Source organism: Sminthopsis crassicaudata, chromosome 5 (assembly GCF_048593235.1).
Source record: "Sminthopsis crassicaudata isolate SCR6 chromosome 5, ASM4859323v1, whole genome shotgun sequence".
In the NCBI taxonomy this organism is placed as follows: Eukaryota; Metazoa; Chordata; class Mammalia; order Dasyuromorphia; family Dasyuridae; genus Sminthopsis; species Sminthopsis crassicaudata.
The window spans coordinates 51,956,272-51,971,337 of record NC_133621.1 but is presented as its reverse complement, the minus strand read 5'-3'; the positions used below and the strand labels follow the sequence as shown (position 1 = coordinate 51,971,337).

The window sequence follows — 15,066 nt, the reverse complement described above, 5'->3', positions numbered from 1 at the left end:
TATAAATGCCCTTGGGAGTATAGGAGTTAAAGGTGGGTAATTAAAGGAAGGTATCATAAAGAACATGGATTTCTTGTATAAATGTTATATCATTAATTATTTAGAAAATTCATTAAGCACAGCACTTTGTTTGGCATCAATAGCTATACCAACAGAGAGTAGATTTTGGCAGAAAACTATCAAACTGGAGAGATTTGGGGTATGAGCTTGGTGACAGCCTGTTGTCTATTTTCCAAAGACTAGACTTGTCAAGTACATTAAGGCTCATCACCAAAAATCTGGCTACCAGGTAATGGTTTGGATTTGCCCATGGCAGTGAATAAAGGATTAAAGTATAACATCAAAACACTTACAAAGGATAAAACAAATATCAGTTATATACAGATTATCAGTTACAAAAGGGCTATCCTATCCCCTACTGAAGCTCATATGCTCGGAAAGCTTGATGTAGTAGAAGGAATACTGATTTGGAACACATGGGTTTAAATCAGGGGTTCTCAAACTATGGCCCATGGGCCAGATGTGGCCCGCCGGGTTATGGCCCATGGGCTGAGGGGCGGAGACAGAGGGTGAGCTTTTGTTTTTACTATAGTCCGGCCCTCCCACAGTCTGAGGGACAGTGAACTGGCCCCTATTTAAAAAGTTTGAGGACCACTGATTTAAAACATGATGAGTCTCATGGTGTTAATATTGAGCACCTGACTTCTCTGAGCCTCAGTTTCCTTATCTGAACAAAAGAAAGGGTTGTACTAAGTTACTAAAGTCACTTCTACGTCTAAATCTTGTGATCTTCTTGTTAAAAGTTGAGATTCATCCAGAGCAACCAATTGCACCATTTAAACTAACAACCTAAATCAGGGGAGAATACCTCTGTTGAAGCAATCAATCAATTGAAGCCATGAAAACAGGTGGAACAAAGCTTTAAACAATTTGGAAGAAGTGAAAGCCATTGGATAATATTGAATGATGCAAAAAAGTTTATTGGGATAGGCTAAAAGACTTAAGGGAGAACCTCTTGATCTTGTATAAAGTAGCAAGCCATTGCTGAATTTAACATTTGAAAGGCTTAACGGTCCAGGAGCAGACCAGTTAGGATTGGCTTGGGAATTCTTTGAAGGAAGAGAAGAATTTTAGCTTCCCCTTTTAGCAGAGGATGAATTTGTAAACTTCAGAAGGCCAGAGATTTTGGGTTTTCCTTGGATGTTCTAGGCAGTATCTCTAGACTAGCAAAAACTATTCAGTTACTGTGTTTGTATTGGGAAAGAGGAGCAGGAGAATTTATTAAGTGCCTAGTATGCGTTAGGCATTGTGCTAAATGTTTTACAGATATCTCATTTGACTTCTTCCCCTTTCCTTTTTTTCCTCTATCCCTCTTTTTCTTTCTGTCCTTCACCTTCCTTTCTTTCTTTCTCCCTCTTTTGACCCCTTCTCTTTCTCTTCTTACTTCCCTCCTCCTTTTTCCTTTTCCTTTTCATCCTTCTCCCCTTCCTGCACATCCAAGGTTTTCCTATCTTATCCAAACTGTAAATGTAGCACCCATTTATGAGCCCAATCCCATTACAGATTGGCATGGAAATTTGACCTGCTCCCTTTCCAAATTGGGGCAACTTTTCTTCTTTTTAGGCAGCTTGGTTGTCCCTTGCTTCCAAGGCTTGCCATATTTGTGCCGGACTTAGTGGGGGGACCCAATTGGCTCTGTCTCCAGTCCAGCTCAGAACTCTGGAGCTAAAGAGATCCACCAGCTTCAATCTCCCATATATGAGGGATTATAGGTACACAACCACACATGGTTTTATATGCTTGTTGACTGACTAATAAGTCAATGCTAAGAAAAAGGAAGACAGGCAAAAAATACTAGGATAGGAAGGGATTAATTAGGCTAGCCTCTGCTCACAAACAAAATACTGGAAACAAAAATTAATCTATGATCAAGGAAGATATGAAAAGGATGGTTCCTTGTAGCCTTCTCTGTTCTGATCCCCTCCCCTTCTCTGAAGAAAAGTTAGAGAAGACCTGCATTTTTTGTTATTACAGCCCTGTAATAGCCAGGCTCTAACCAAATCATCTTTACTTCGACCCCATGCTGGAATATAGCCACAAGTATTCTCATATTTTTTGGTTTAAACCACCACATAAAACCTTCTTACATTTAATCAGTGATGAATTTCCTAGTCTGTGGGGAAGATTAGAGAATTCCTTACACCAGAGACTCTTTATTTCCTTGATACTTCCCTGGGTAATTATCCCTGAATTTCACATTATTATACTTTTCTCTGGGAATAATCATCAATACTTATCATTTTTTTTTAAAAAAATAAGAGCTAGGTTGCATTCAGAATTAAATCTGACAATAAGTTAGGATTTTAGATTTGCTTAAAGTGATTAGGAAGTGGGGAGAAAGGAGTAAGGATGAATGCTTATGAAAAGCATTTGAGGTACTCTTTCCCAGAAAGCAGATGACAACCTTTCTTGTACTATTAAATACCTGCAAACATTCCTACATTGGATAAATCATACCATTCTGAAGTGTGATGAGATATAATGGTGACTTACTGTTCTTTTCTGAAGACCGAATGAGAACAACTTAGAAACTTTTTTTTTTGGTTCAATTTTTTTTTCCTATAAAATAGTCAATAATGATTCTTTCAATGGCTTAATTGGAACACAGAGACAAGACAATCCCTCTAAGTGCTGGGAATTACTTTTAGAAACTGGGTGTGAAGCAATACCCCTATCATATAAACAGTATGAGCTGTTCCTAGTTCAATGGTTATTTGTAATTTGTCAGGTCTGTGATACCTGGTATCAAGAATTTCCTGATTCTCTCAGTGGGTTTTTTATAAATTTAAATTTCCCATTACTGAATTCGTATAATTGTCAGGATCACTTAAATGTAGCCTGTTCTATAACGAATTGAGATTAATGTGTTTTATTTCATTTAGGCTTGACAATTTTTATTATCATTAGCTAGGCCCTGAAATGTAGTCACAAGTTGGAAATTAAGGACTTAGCATATTGGCGCTTATCCGTATTCACAATGATTCTATCTTTGCTGTAAAGTGTGTGTTGAATTCATTTAGGAATACCTTAGACTTTCTTCTATATTATTCTGGTATTCTTACATCAATAGAAAGCTGTTCTGATGTTTGATAAAGTTAATTATTTAATAAAATAGGCAGTTGTGAACATGCAGTCCATGAGCTCTAAAATATATATTAATATGATATATAAAGATAGATAAATATCTATATATAAAATATATAAAATTATATCTATATATATACCTATATATATACTTTATATATCTATCTATATCTATATCTATCTATATATACATATATATATACATATATATATATATATATATATATATATATATTTTTTTTTTTTTTTTTTTTTTTTTTTTTTTGGCTGAAGCAACTGGGGTTAAGTGACTTGCCCAGGGTCACAGCTAGGAAGTATTAAGTGCCTGAGGCTGGATTTAAACTCAGATCCTCCTGACTTTAGGGCTGGTGCTTTATCTACTGCACCAACTAGATGCCTTTTTTTGTTTTGTTTTGGTTTTAAATTATTATTATTTTTTTACTTTTTTTAAAAACAGAAATTTAAAGTTTGTACCATCCCTGCATAGAACAAGTCTACCAGAGCCATTTTTCTGACATTGTGCACTCATATTGTGTTTCTGTGTCACATTTTTGTAATTGTCACAATATTTTAAACTTTTTCATTATTATATTTGGTATGGTGGTCTGTGTGATAAGGGATTCTTGATGTTACTACTGTAATTGTTTTTGGTTGCAATAAACCTTGCCCATATAAGACAGTGAATTTAATAGATAAATCTGTGTTTGACTGTTCCACCAACTGGCCATTTGACACATCTCTTTCCCTAGTTTCCAGTCTATATTCCCTAAGACATAACAATACTGATAAACATTGTATAAACTTGGTTGATTAAGCAATGGCAGGATTTGAGAGGATTGATTCTAATTTTGAAAGAAGTTCTAGCAAGGGTAAAATATTATAAAACAGCACTGCTTTCCTGAAAGGAAAAGTCAATTGATGCGGCAAACTTTATTGCTGTCTAATTTCAGAAATCGCCACAGCTACCCAAGCCTTTACCAGTCATCACCCTGATCAATCAGCAGCCATCAACATGGAGGCAAGATCTTCCACAAGCCAAAAAAAAAAAAAAAAAGCTGAAGGCTAAAGATGGTTAACACTTTTCAACAATAAAGTATTTTAAAATTGGGATATGTATATATTTTTAGCCATAATACTATTGCACATTTAAGAAACTACAACATAGGGTAGAACATGACTTTTATAATCACTGGAAAATCAAAAAAAATTGTGACTCACTCTAGTGTGATATTTGCCTTATTGCAGTGGTCTGGAAACGAACTCACAAACTCTTCAGTTTGCCTGTATTAGCCCCATTTTGCAGTTGAGGAAAGTGAGACAAGTAGAGGTGATATGTCCAGGCTTACACAGCTAATATGTGTCTGAGATTCTTTCCTGTACCCCTACTCCCATGCTCTATCTAATGATGTACCTGCTCCCCTAAGGAAGAGACATATTAGATCTCTAATTACAGGTTGTTTCAGACAGCTGATATATGAATATGGAGGATGGAAAGGTCTTGAATGCCTCTGCTACATATTAATTCACTTCCTTTTGATGGCAATTAGATCTCTGCAAATAAATGGGGAGGTAAATTAGGAGAAAAATAAGAGAGCAACTATGTGTATGTCTCTCTCTATATAAATAAATATATATATATATGTATATATACACACGTATGTATGTATGTATGTATGTCTATATTTATGTAGCAAAGGGAAACATTACTGGAAAATACTAATAACTACTTCAACTGCTCTTCCCATATTGGAAATTTTTAGCTATTCTTTTCCTGATTCTTCATTTTTGCTCTGATCTATAGTACTTATTTCATAGTATTGTTATGAGTCTCAAATGATATTAACACCTCCAAAGTACTTTGTAACTGTTCAGGTGACATGTGAAGGTGTAAGTTATTATTTTTTTTACAAATAGTAAATCTCTATATTGTTTATATATAGAAAATATATTTTGAAAATATGTTTAAGGTCTCTATCAATTTACTGGTTGATGGACTTTGATCTTGATATGTTCTTAACTTGGAATCCATGAACGTTTTTTAGTGTGATAACTAAATATCAATGTAATTTGGTTTAAAAAAAAATCCTATGTATTTTGTGCATTGAAAACATCCCAAGAAGAGACCTTCACCCCTCTCTCCAGACACTGCAAAAGGGGTCTAGGACATACAAGAAAAGGTTAAGAGCCACTGGACAAGAAGAATAAGATTTACAAGACTATAGTACCACTGTCTAACCTGATCTCCATTAGAATAACTTCATGATTATAATATCTACTTTATAATCATGTGATCAAATATTTTGTAAACTTTAAATTCTATATAAATAATTCTATTCCATTTTTAACTCAATTTACAAAATATAATGTTTTAGTTCTTACAAATTGTATAATGATATCATCAAAACTTTGTGTTTAATGGGATTTCCATAAGCAATGGAAAGGTACTTTGCATGATGCAAATTCAATTAAAATTTTTTTCCTTCACCTTTTACCAATTCACAAACAAAACTGAATGAAGGAAAATGGTTTCACAGAATATTTACAGTTATAGATCATAGGCATAACATATAAACCCCTTCAGTTCTCATCAGATCCTAGCCAAGCCTTGTCAAAAAGGAAAGATGTCCTGGAATTAATCCTTTTGACTCCTCTGGAACCTTAATAAATAGCTCAAGTTTGAAAAGTGCAGATTAAGCCAAAAGCTAGATTGCTTTCTTCAGTACAGTTATAAGTCTGAGATTCAATAGATTAAATAAGAGAGAATCTAGAATTAGTGACAGTTTGAAATCCTCAGAGGAATATATTTTTAAACTCGGAACATCTGGCTTGGAATATAGAGGCACAAAATCATTGCTGGGCAGTAAATAGTCAACTACATGCCATAATGGATAGTGTTGGGTTTTACAGTAAGGAAAACCTGAATTCAAATCCTGTCTAAGGCAATTAGTAGCTGAGTGACCTAAAGAGGGTTATTTAACTCAGCTCAGCCTCAGTTTCCCATCTGTAAAATGTGATAATAATAACAACCATCCTCACTAAATTGTGAGGTTCAAATGAGTAAATAAAGCAATTTGCAAATTTCAAAAAAGGCTAGCTATTAACAAAATTAAAATTTATTAATGCACTATATATTTTATATTAAAATATATATTTTATTAATAACAGATAATTTTGTTTTGCTTTTGATAAGCTTTCCATCAACATCAGTGTTAGAAAGTTGCACTTCCACATTGTATGATGCAAGTTCAAGCAAAAATTTTAAAGCCCTAATTAACAAGTTAATGGCATTTATATGATGCTTTTAAATCTGCAATCATTTTACATGTTCTCATTTAATCCACATGGTAGGTAGATTTTTTATCCCCATTTTATAGATGAGGAAAATGAGATTGAGCAGTATTATGCGACTTGCCCAGTGTCACACTGCTAGGCTGGGGCAGAATTCAATTAAAGCCAAGCTTAGCATTGCCAGCCACTGCACTCCATCCAATGTAAGAGCACTTTTCTGGGGAGAAAGTGGTATAGAAGGAAGGACCTTGGAATTGCACAGAGAAAGTCTTGGTTCAAATTGAGCCTTGTCACCCACTATCTACAAGGACCTGGAAAGTCACTTAAATCCCCTGAACTTTGGCTTCCTCAACAGTTAATGGCCAAAAACGGCCTACAACAAAGTGGAATAGAAATTGGACCAAGGGGTACTGATCTGCAAATATGGATCCCTGTAAATGACCTGCTGACTTAGATAGCATTTCATTCCAATACTATGTTTTATTGTATTTTGGGAATGGTGGCTGTTTGTAGTTTTCAGCCATGTCCACTTCTTTGTGACCTCATTTAGAGTGTTCTTGACAAACCCAAAATGGGGTCATAAAGGGGTGGACATGAATGAACAAAATGCCTTTTTCTTTATACATTTACTTAAATTTATTTTAATTTTAATTTATTTATTTTGTTAAATATTTTCCAATTATATTTAAATTTGTGCTGCACTTGGGAGTATAGCAGGCAGCGGGTTTGACTCCTGGTTTATAAGGTCCCTTTCCAACTTTAAACTGATGAGCCTCCCAGTCATGAAATATATCAAGAAGAGATATTACTAGGAAGTCTATGTTTAGCCTCCTACAATGGGCACAATTTAACAGTAATAGGGAGCTCTTGGAAGGTAAAGAACCAAGTCTCCTATTGAAATGCTTCTTAAATGGATATGTAACATTGCGCAGTGAAGAGGGACTGGGTTCCAATCCTGGCTCAGTGACTTGCCTTGGACAAGACTCTTTTCTGGGGTCCTTAGCTCCCTAGCTATAAAATGATGAGTATTAGATGAGATGTCCAGCTAAATCCTATGATACATACTGATAAATTTGAATCACAGGGTAATCACATCCCATTTCCTCCATCCCCTATTTTCCAATTCTACTGAAACAGCATGAGCTCAATGAAATAAATAAAAGGAGGCGCAGTTGGCAGAGGAAAAAGTTGTGATTAAGGTCCATTACCAACAAGGGTTCATAGTGGAGGGCTTAAGGAGCTAGCGAAAAGGGCCTCTAATCCAAATTACAGAAACAATCCTTTAATCCCTTTGGGAGGTCCCAGATTCATGCTGAATTGCCCCATAGAATGTTGAAAGGGCCTGCACAAAAATCTCCAGACCAATACTACTTTTGGGGGAATAATTGTGTTGGGGATGGTTGAAGTCTGGTTACTCAAGGAAACCATTGAAAGCATAGTTTCTCTTTTTGTTCATATATATACACACATTAATATGTGTATGTATATATGTTTATATGCTTATATAAGATGCATACACATAAGTATGTATACACACAATGAAATATATATATTTGTACCATAGTATATTTATGGACAGGTGTATATATATATATATATATATATATATATATACACACACACACACACATATATATATACACATATATATATGCATATATATGTGTGTATATATATACATACGCAATTATATTGCACATATAATATCTATGTGTATTACTCCATAGCAGTACTAGTTTAAGTATCATTAAAACAATCTTTGCTAGGTTGGACAGCATTTAAGCCATTTCTTTAGTCAGTTCATCACATTGGTTTCTCAATATACAAAATAAATACAGAGGACTATTGGATGAGTCATTAGAAGCTTCATACAGGAACAGCTTCATGTAGGAGATATCTGAGCTGAGTTTTAACAAATATTAAGTTTTTCTCTGTCCAGGACCAGTGCTCTATCCACTACAATAGGCTACAATTTACTTGAATAAATGCTTTCATAACTGTAAATGATTACATTCTGGAAAATCAGCCTATGAAAAGGGACCAAGAAAACAATCTTAGAAAACAATAATAGAGAAGACTTAGCAGTAGCAGTGGACTATAAATTATAGAGAATAGCATTATTAACCACAATATTTACCAGCATTCTCTACTCTAAATACTGCAAAACAGTAAATAATTATCCAATTAAGCTGTTGCAAGATAAGCAGTTATTATTCTGGATTTTGTAGAAGGAGATGGTAATTACTATTTCAATAGTCTGGGTAAAAAGCTGGCTAAATGCTTGACTATATACAATTCAGAAAAACAACCTTTGTAAATAGGAGAAGACTAAGAAAGAAAAAGCTGATGAGGAGAGTTCTGTGGATGACAGAATGAAGAACTAGTAAGTAAGTGATTATCAACTTAATGTGTAGAGATGCAAGATAGGAAACAGACAGATCATCTTTACCAAAACAAACAAACAAACAAACAAACAAACAAAAAAACCTCTTTTTTTTAAGTGTTACAGATCAACTCTTTAGTTCTCACTCTAAGAACAACCAAAGTCATCACAATAGTGTTGAATCCAGCAGTACTCATGTCAAAGTATCCAGACAATTTTCTCCTCCATGCATAGGAAAAAAATCTTCCAGTCTAAAGGATTTAACATCATTGCACTACTCATCGAACTAAAAGGAGGTGAAAACTCTGAACACTAGCCTAAAGGGAGTCTGTTTTTTTTTTTAACTGTCAGTTTCCCCCAGGAGTCAACAAGATTTTGCCCACAGCAGAACTTGCCTCATTGCATTTCTGCTTAAGTCACAGTAGAAGAATGAATATTATATCCTCAGGATTTGAGATACCCTTGGGTCCCACCATGATACCCAGAAAGCTGTATTTTAAACTATATTCTGTTACTTACATATGAAAAACTGCAATAAGCATGTATAACTTCCCTCAAATATTCCTTGAAGACAAAAATTATATTTGAGAAGCAATTTTTGAAAAAAAAATCTGCAATGAATAACCTCTCAATAGCACCCATGAGCATCGGCTAACTTGGGAAAGGGGAAAGTGGTAGTATGATTTGTGATCCATAAAATAACTCAAAATCCCAATTCTTGCTTATTCCTGGGACTGAGCTTTTGTTTCTCCCATTCACTTACATTGAATATACTTTAAAAAAGGTAATTAAACAATGAAGTTCCTTCTTTGCCACCTCTGATTAAAGTAAGGAAGAGACAACTGTTTGCAATATGCTAGGGAATGTATTACCTGTTGATCTAACAATCACAAAGGAAACTTTAATAACCCCAGCTAACATCCATAGGCAACCTTCCATCCAAAGGCTCCTGAATATTTGACCGGCAATGCGAACTAAACAGAAATCCAAAGATCATTTCTGTTGTCAAAATGACAAGTTTGAGAACAAGAAAGTCTAAAGAAAATATCTAGCAGAGGAAGAGGCTTGCCTTACTCTGCCGAAAATGTAGATATTTAGACCAGAAAAACCCTTGAAATGAATCCCTCATCCTTAAGTCATGTAGTACCATTTGGAGATGTGTTCTTGACAAGTGATTTGGTGCTATCATAGGATTGCTGATTTTTGAATCAGAAGGAACCTTGTCCTCTGTTCTAACTCCTTCATTATACAGGTGAGGAAATAGCTGAGAAAGGTTGTAACATGCCCAAAGTCTATTAGGCAAGCTGGAATTTGAACTTGGGTCTTCTGACTTCAAATTCAACATTTTATGGAACCATGTTGCAACAAGCAATTTATTTTCATTTTTTATTAGCAATGAAACAAAGCAATATTTGAGACTTGATCAGAAAAATCTAGGCTCTGAATGTATCTGACAATTATGATATGCATGTACCTTTTGCTTTAACTATTAAAAATAATTTTATTAAAAATAATTTTGTTTAATCTTTTAGATAACTATTTTTGAGGGCAGAATTTTTCCTTTGTATCTCTCGTGGCTATATAGTGCCTAATGTAATGTAATGTAATGTAAAACTTGATAATTGTTTCTTGACTCCTTACTAGCTGTTACCCTGTTCAAATCACCTAACCACTGAGTTCCTTTAAGCAGCTTCCTAAGATTTGATATCATAGAGGATTTTGGAATGTTTCCACCAGGAGGTCTCCATGTTGAGGAAATGACATGTTCTTTATTCATGAGGAAAAATATCTCCTCTAAAGTCCTACTCTGCTGATTCATTGTGGTGTGGAGGTGACCCTGAGGTTTCAAGTCATCTCAATAGAGAAGAAAATTTGGGCAGCACCTAACAAGTGCCAAGATTTTAAGTACCAGCCCTGTGAGAAATTGTCTTCCCCCCATCTGTATCCCACTCTACTGTCTGACGGTCATCTCTTGAAGGTTGGGTAATGAATCATAGAATTTAATATTGGTAGGAACCTTAGAGATGACCCTGTTCAATCCTTTTATTTTAAGGGTCTGGACTCAGCCTTGTCAGAAGACTTGCCCTAGATCACATAGTAAACTAGAAACAGAATTTGAACACCAAGACAAGCACTTACAACACTAAAGAAACTTTTGAGGGTACCAGTAATTATAAGTCTACTAAGGCAAAGAAGGGCTTTTATCATTGGTGGGAGGGCCTATTCACCCAGAATACACAGATTGCTAAAGTATTGCAGGCTTAGAAAAAGCAGATGTCATTGGCAACATACTAAAAAGAAGTGATGTGTAGAACAGAAGAAGATTTTACCAGAGGAATCCCAGAACAAGGCAATCTTTAACCAGCCTCAAGTTTTATAGGACTTTGGGATATTTGCTCCATCAGCAATGTTGAACATTGCATCAAAACCTGCTGAATGCTTTGTAAAGTTAAACAGATTTTAAAAGGGAGAATCAATCAGTTACTCCAGTAACTTTTAAAGTTACCAAAGCAAAGGTGAATGTTTTCCTAAAGTCTTGATAAAGGTCAGCAGTTCTTAATGTAATATTCTCTCCCAAGGCTGTCCAATAGATCACATCAAGTAATTGGATGCTAACTGTATTCATGATGAAAAATTTTAAAGCTTATTTCTTTAGCACTTGAAAGTTTCAAAGTATGTCCACTTGCATTAACTTCTGTCTCTAAGACCACCCCTGAATAACAACAATGAAAGTTTGATTATAACAATGACCCTGTTGCCTGGACTAGCTGAGGGAGTACTCTGGGGGCTGGCACATTCCCTGAAGTTCAGATTCAAACACCTTTCTTTTCTTTTCTTAAATAAAAGTAGGGCAGTCTAATAGAATCTGAGGCAGATGCTTTAGTCCTAGTTTAGTTAATAACTAACTATAGGAATATGTGCAAGGCACTACCTCTCTGACCCTTGGTTTATTCATCTTCAATGTGAGAGGACTGAACTGCCAATCTCAAAGACCCTTTTAAGCTCCATTGTTTCTGGACTGTCTATGTGGAAAGTCTATATGTGGACAGGAAGATAAATAGGATGGGAGAATAGAACATGAATAAAAACACAAACCTATGGACAACTTTTTTGCTCCATGGATATCTTTAGGTCTCAAGAGAACCTGAGGAAAGTCTCCATGTTGGATGTCTTAATATCAGGGAAGAAAGTGCAGTATGTCTAGAGTAGAGTAGGCTTCAATGTGCATGTTGGAGGGAATGTCCACATATTACAGATCCATATGAGTTTTTGAGTATATCTACGTAGTTTTTCTCACTTCTTGACTCACTGATCCCAACCTTACTACCTAATAATGATATCTATAATTGGATTGTATTATTCTTTCAGAAATTCCTTTTACTTTTCTTCCTTTTATTTTCTCTTTTTGCTCTAGATGGAAGGACATGTTTTAGGAGAGCACACTTTGTCCCACCATTTTTTCAAATGATTCACAACTAGGTCCATTTTCATAATTCTACAGCTTTATTAACTGGGCCAAAAATATATTTAAACCATCATAGGATTTAGAATATGCAACTGTACATATCATGGAGACCAGTTCTATTTCCCAAGTGGAGAAATTAAGACTCGGGGAAGTTAAATGAATTTCTTAGTCATACATGGAACAGTTAAGGAGAGATTGGTTCAGAAAATAACTCTAATTCCCAGTGATCCAATTTACCATTCCACTTCCTATAAAAAAATCAGGGGCCTATTTCTTTTCAGAGATTCTTTAGAATTTTAGAAAGGACCTTTAAAATTCTACCCAACTCCTCCATTTAATAGATGCCATCTTTTTTTTTTTTTTTAAATATATGAGAATATGGAGGCCTACAAAGGCTAAATGACACTCCAATTAATACTTGTTTACTTAAATTAGAGGTATCTAGGTACAAATAAAGTATTTGGCTTGGAAGAAGGGAGATTGTTCTTCCCCAGTTCAAGTCTGACACTTTCCTGAGTTGTCTGACCTGGGCAAATCACTTAATCCCATTCACCTCAGTTTTCTTATCTGTAAAATGAGCCGAGGAAGGAATTAGCAAACAACTTGAAATATATGTCAAGAAAACTCCAAGTATACGTGAAGTCAGGACTGAACAACAAAATTATCTAAATTAAAATGAGATTCTGGAAGGGAGGCCAGACCACACTGAGTACTGGGATTTTTTTTTTCCCCCTTCCAGGACTTCTATCCTGGGTGACAGAGACCAGTCTAGTTCAAGTGAGAAGAATGACATGTTTTCCACCTTTCTCTTTCTCATGTGTTCCAAGGATTGGAACAAGTCAGTGTTCCCATAGATCTAAAAGTCTCATCCCCTCTTTCCCATCACTTGAGTCTGACGCATCTTTACTAACTGCCCCCACAGGTGTCACTGCTTGAAACACCTTCGCGGTGCTGAGACAGGGCAGCCGCTGCTAGAAGGAGCTTTAAGTGGCCGAAGTTTGGAAGAGAGAATGGAAGGCTAGAACGTGGGAGTAGAAGAAATGAAGGTCCGGGGGCTTTAGAGATCCCGGGGCTGGCGGCTCCCCTGCAGCCCGTAGCTCCCAGTCAGGACCCGCTTCTCGCAGGCCATCCTCCGGCCCCTTCCCGCCTGCTCTGGCCCCAGCAAGTTTCCCGTTCCGACAGGCATGGCTTTGTGGGAACTTCGGAGCTGGCAGGGCGCGAGACTAGCCTGCTCTAGCCGGGCTGGCCAGTGGCCGCAAGCCCGCGGGCTGCAGCTGCCCACGCCCCCGATTATTTGCCGGGTTCTAGAGATTAGGGATCGTCCGCCTCTCCACAGTCCCCTCCCAGAGGGAGCCTCGAGGAGCGGATCTCTGAAAGCGAAAGACGGCAGGCGGATGGCCGCGGGGATATCCTCCCCTCCCTACCCGAGCCGAGCTACTTCTTCCTCCTCCGGCTTCTTCCTCCCGCTCTGTCCCAGAGCTTGGTCCGGCCCGTGCGTGTGCCCTCCGGCTGTTAGCTCAGCTGGCGCAGCCTCGGTCTTCTGGACCCGGCCTGGGCCGCTGGGGGCGGAGGGCGGCCGGCCTTTCTCAGCCCAGGGCCTGGCATCTGCCTGATCTTAGCACAGTGCTGGGGCAGCAGCTAGGCCCCGCCTGCCCTTCTCAGCCCGGGCCTCCCCCTCCCCACCCCTCCCCGCAGCCGCCCAGGTCTCGAGGCGGGGCTTGGCAGCCCCGCCTGCCCGGAGAGGGCAAGAGGAGGAACGTCCCCCTCCCCTTCAGCCGGAGCAGCCGCCCCCGTTCCCCCAACCTGGACTTCTGTCCCGCGGGCCACTCTAGCAAACCTGAGCAAGTGTGGTAATGAATATGAGCCCCTTCCTGTCACCCTGCCCTCCAGAACACTGATTAAAAGCGATAAAGTTTTGCTTTGGCCAACGATTGTTTCTTTTCAAATCTGTGAAAACTTCCAGCATTCACTGGCTTTTGATGAAAGCATGTTTGGAATCGCATCAACTTAGTTGAGAAATAAGCACTTTGACTCCCTTTTTGAGGGGGGAAACAGCCTAATTCCCTCCTATCTTGTTCCCTAAGAAATCCCTGAGCAGCTCGGCTTACTTCTCAGTTATACAATTCAGGCCCTGCTAGACTGAGGGCCGGGAGGCATATCTCCGTCCTTGGCCTGAGGGTCATTGCTCTGTTTGACATTGCCTTTAAGAAAGGAAGGCTCCCGCTGCTAGAAATTTGCTCCTAAGTAATTCCTTAGCGCTGGTGGGATACAGAGAAAGTGGGAAAAGTACTGGGCACAAATAATAAAACATGAAGCAGGTGGGGAACAGGTAGTTTTAATCCTAAACCAAAAGGAAACTCCAAACCACTAAAGAATGATTACAGCAATGACACTTAAGAGACAGTTTGTAAAGATACAAAGTGATGGTAGAGAGGGATGAGGCTTTTAGATCCATAAAAACACCGAGTTGTTTCAATCCTTAAAACACCTGAGAAAGAGAAAGGTGAAAAAACATGTCATTATTCTCATGAACTAGAATGGATCTCTGTCACTCAGGATAAAAGTCCCAAAAGGGGAAGAAAATCCCAGAACTCGATGTGGTCTGGCCTGCCTTCCAGAATCTCACTTTAATTTAGATAATTTTGTTGTCATTAAATCCCAAGGTTTAGCACAATTCCTGACACCAGTAGACATTTAATAAATGTTTCTTGACTGGTTGCATGAAGAATGCTCATTAGTAAGATAGTACAAAAATAATCAAAATAAATAATAGTAAATAAAAAAT

General features: G+C 37.4%; 1 protein-coding gene across 2 annotated transcripts in view; it reads right to left on the bottom strand.

Annotated features, from left to right (window-relative positions):
- PTER (phosphotriesterase related) overlaps nucleotides 1–13,964 on the bottom strand; it is a 101,647-nt gene extending 87,683 nt beyond the window's left edge. The window contains exon 1 of one of the 2 annotated variants that reach the window (XM_074266673.1): nucleotides 13,706–13,964. The gene's annotated coding sequence lies outside the window, so the exon portion shown is untranslated. The remainder of the gene's footprint in view (nucleotides 1–13,705) is intronic. The other variant, XM_074266674.1, reaches the window with a different exon arrangement.
- Nucleotides 13,965–15,066: the final 1,102 nt, after the last annotated feature.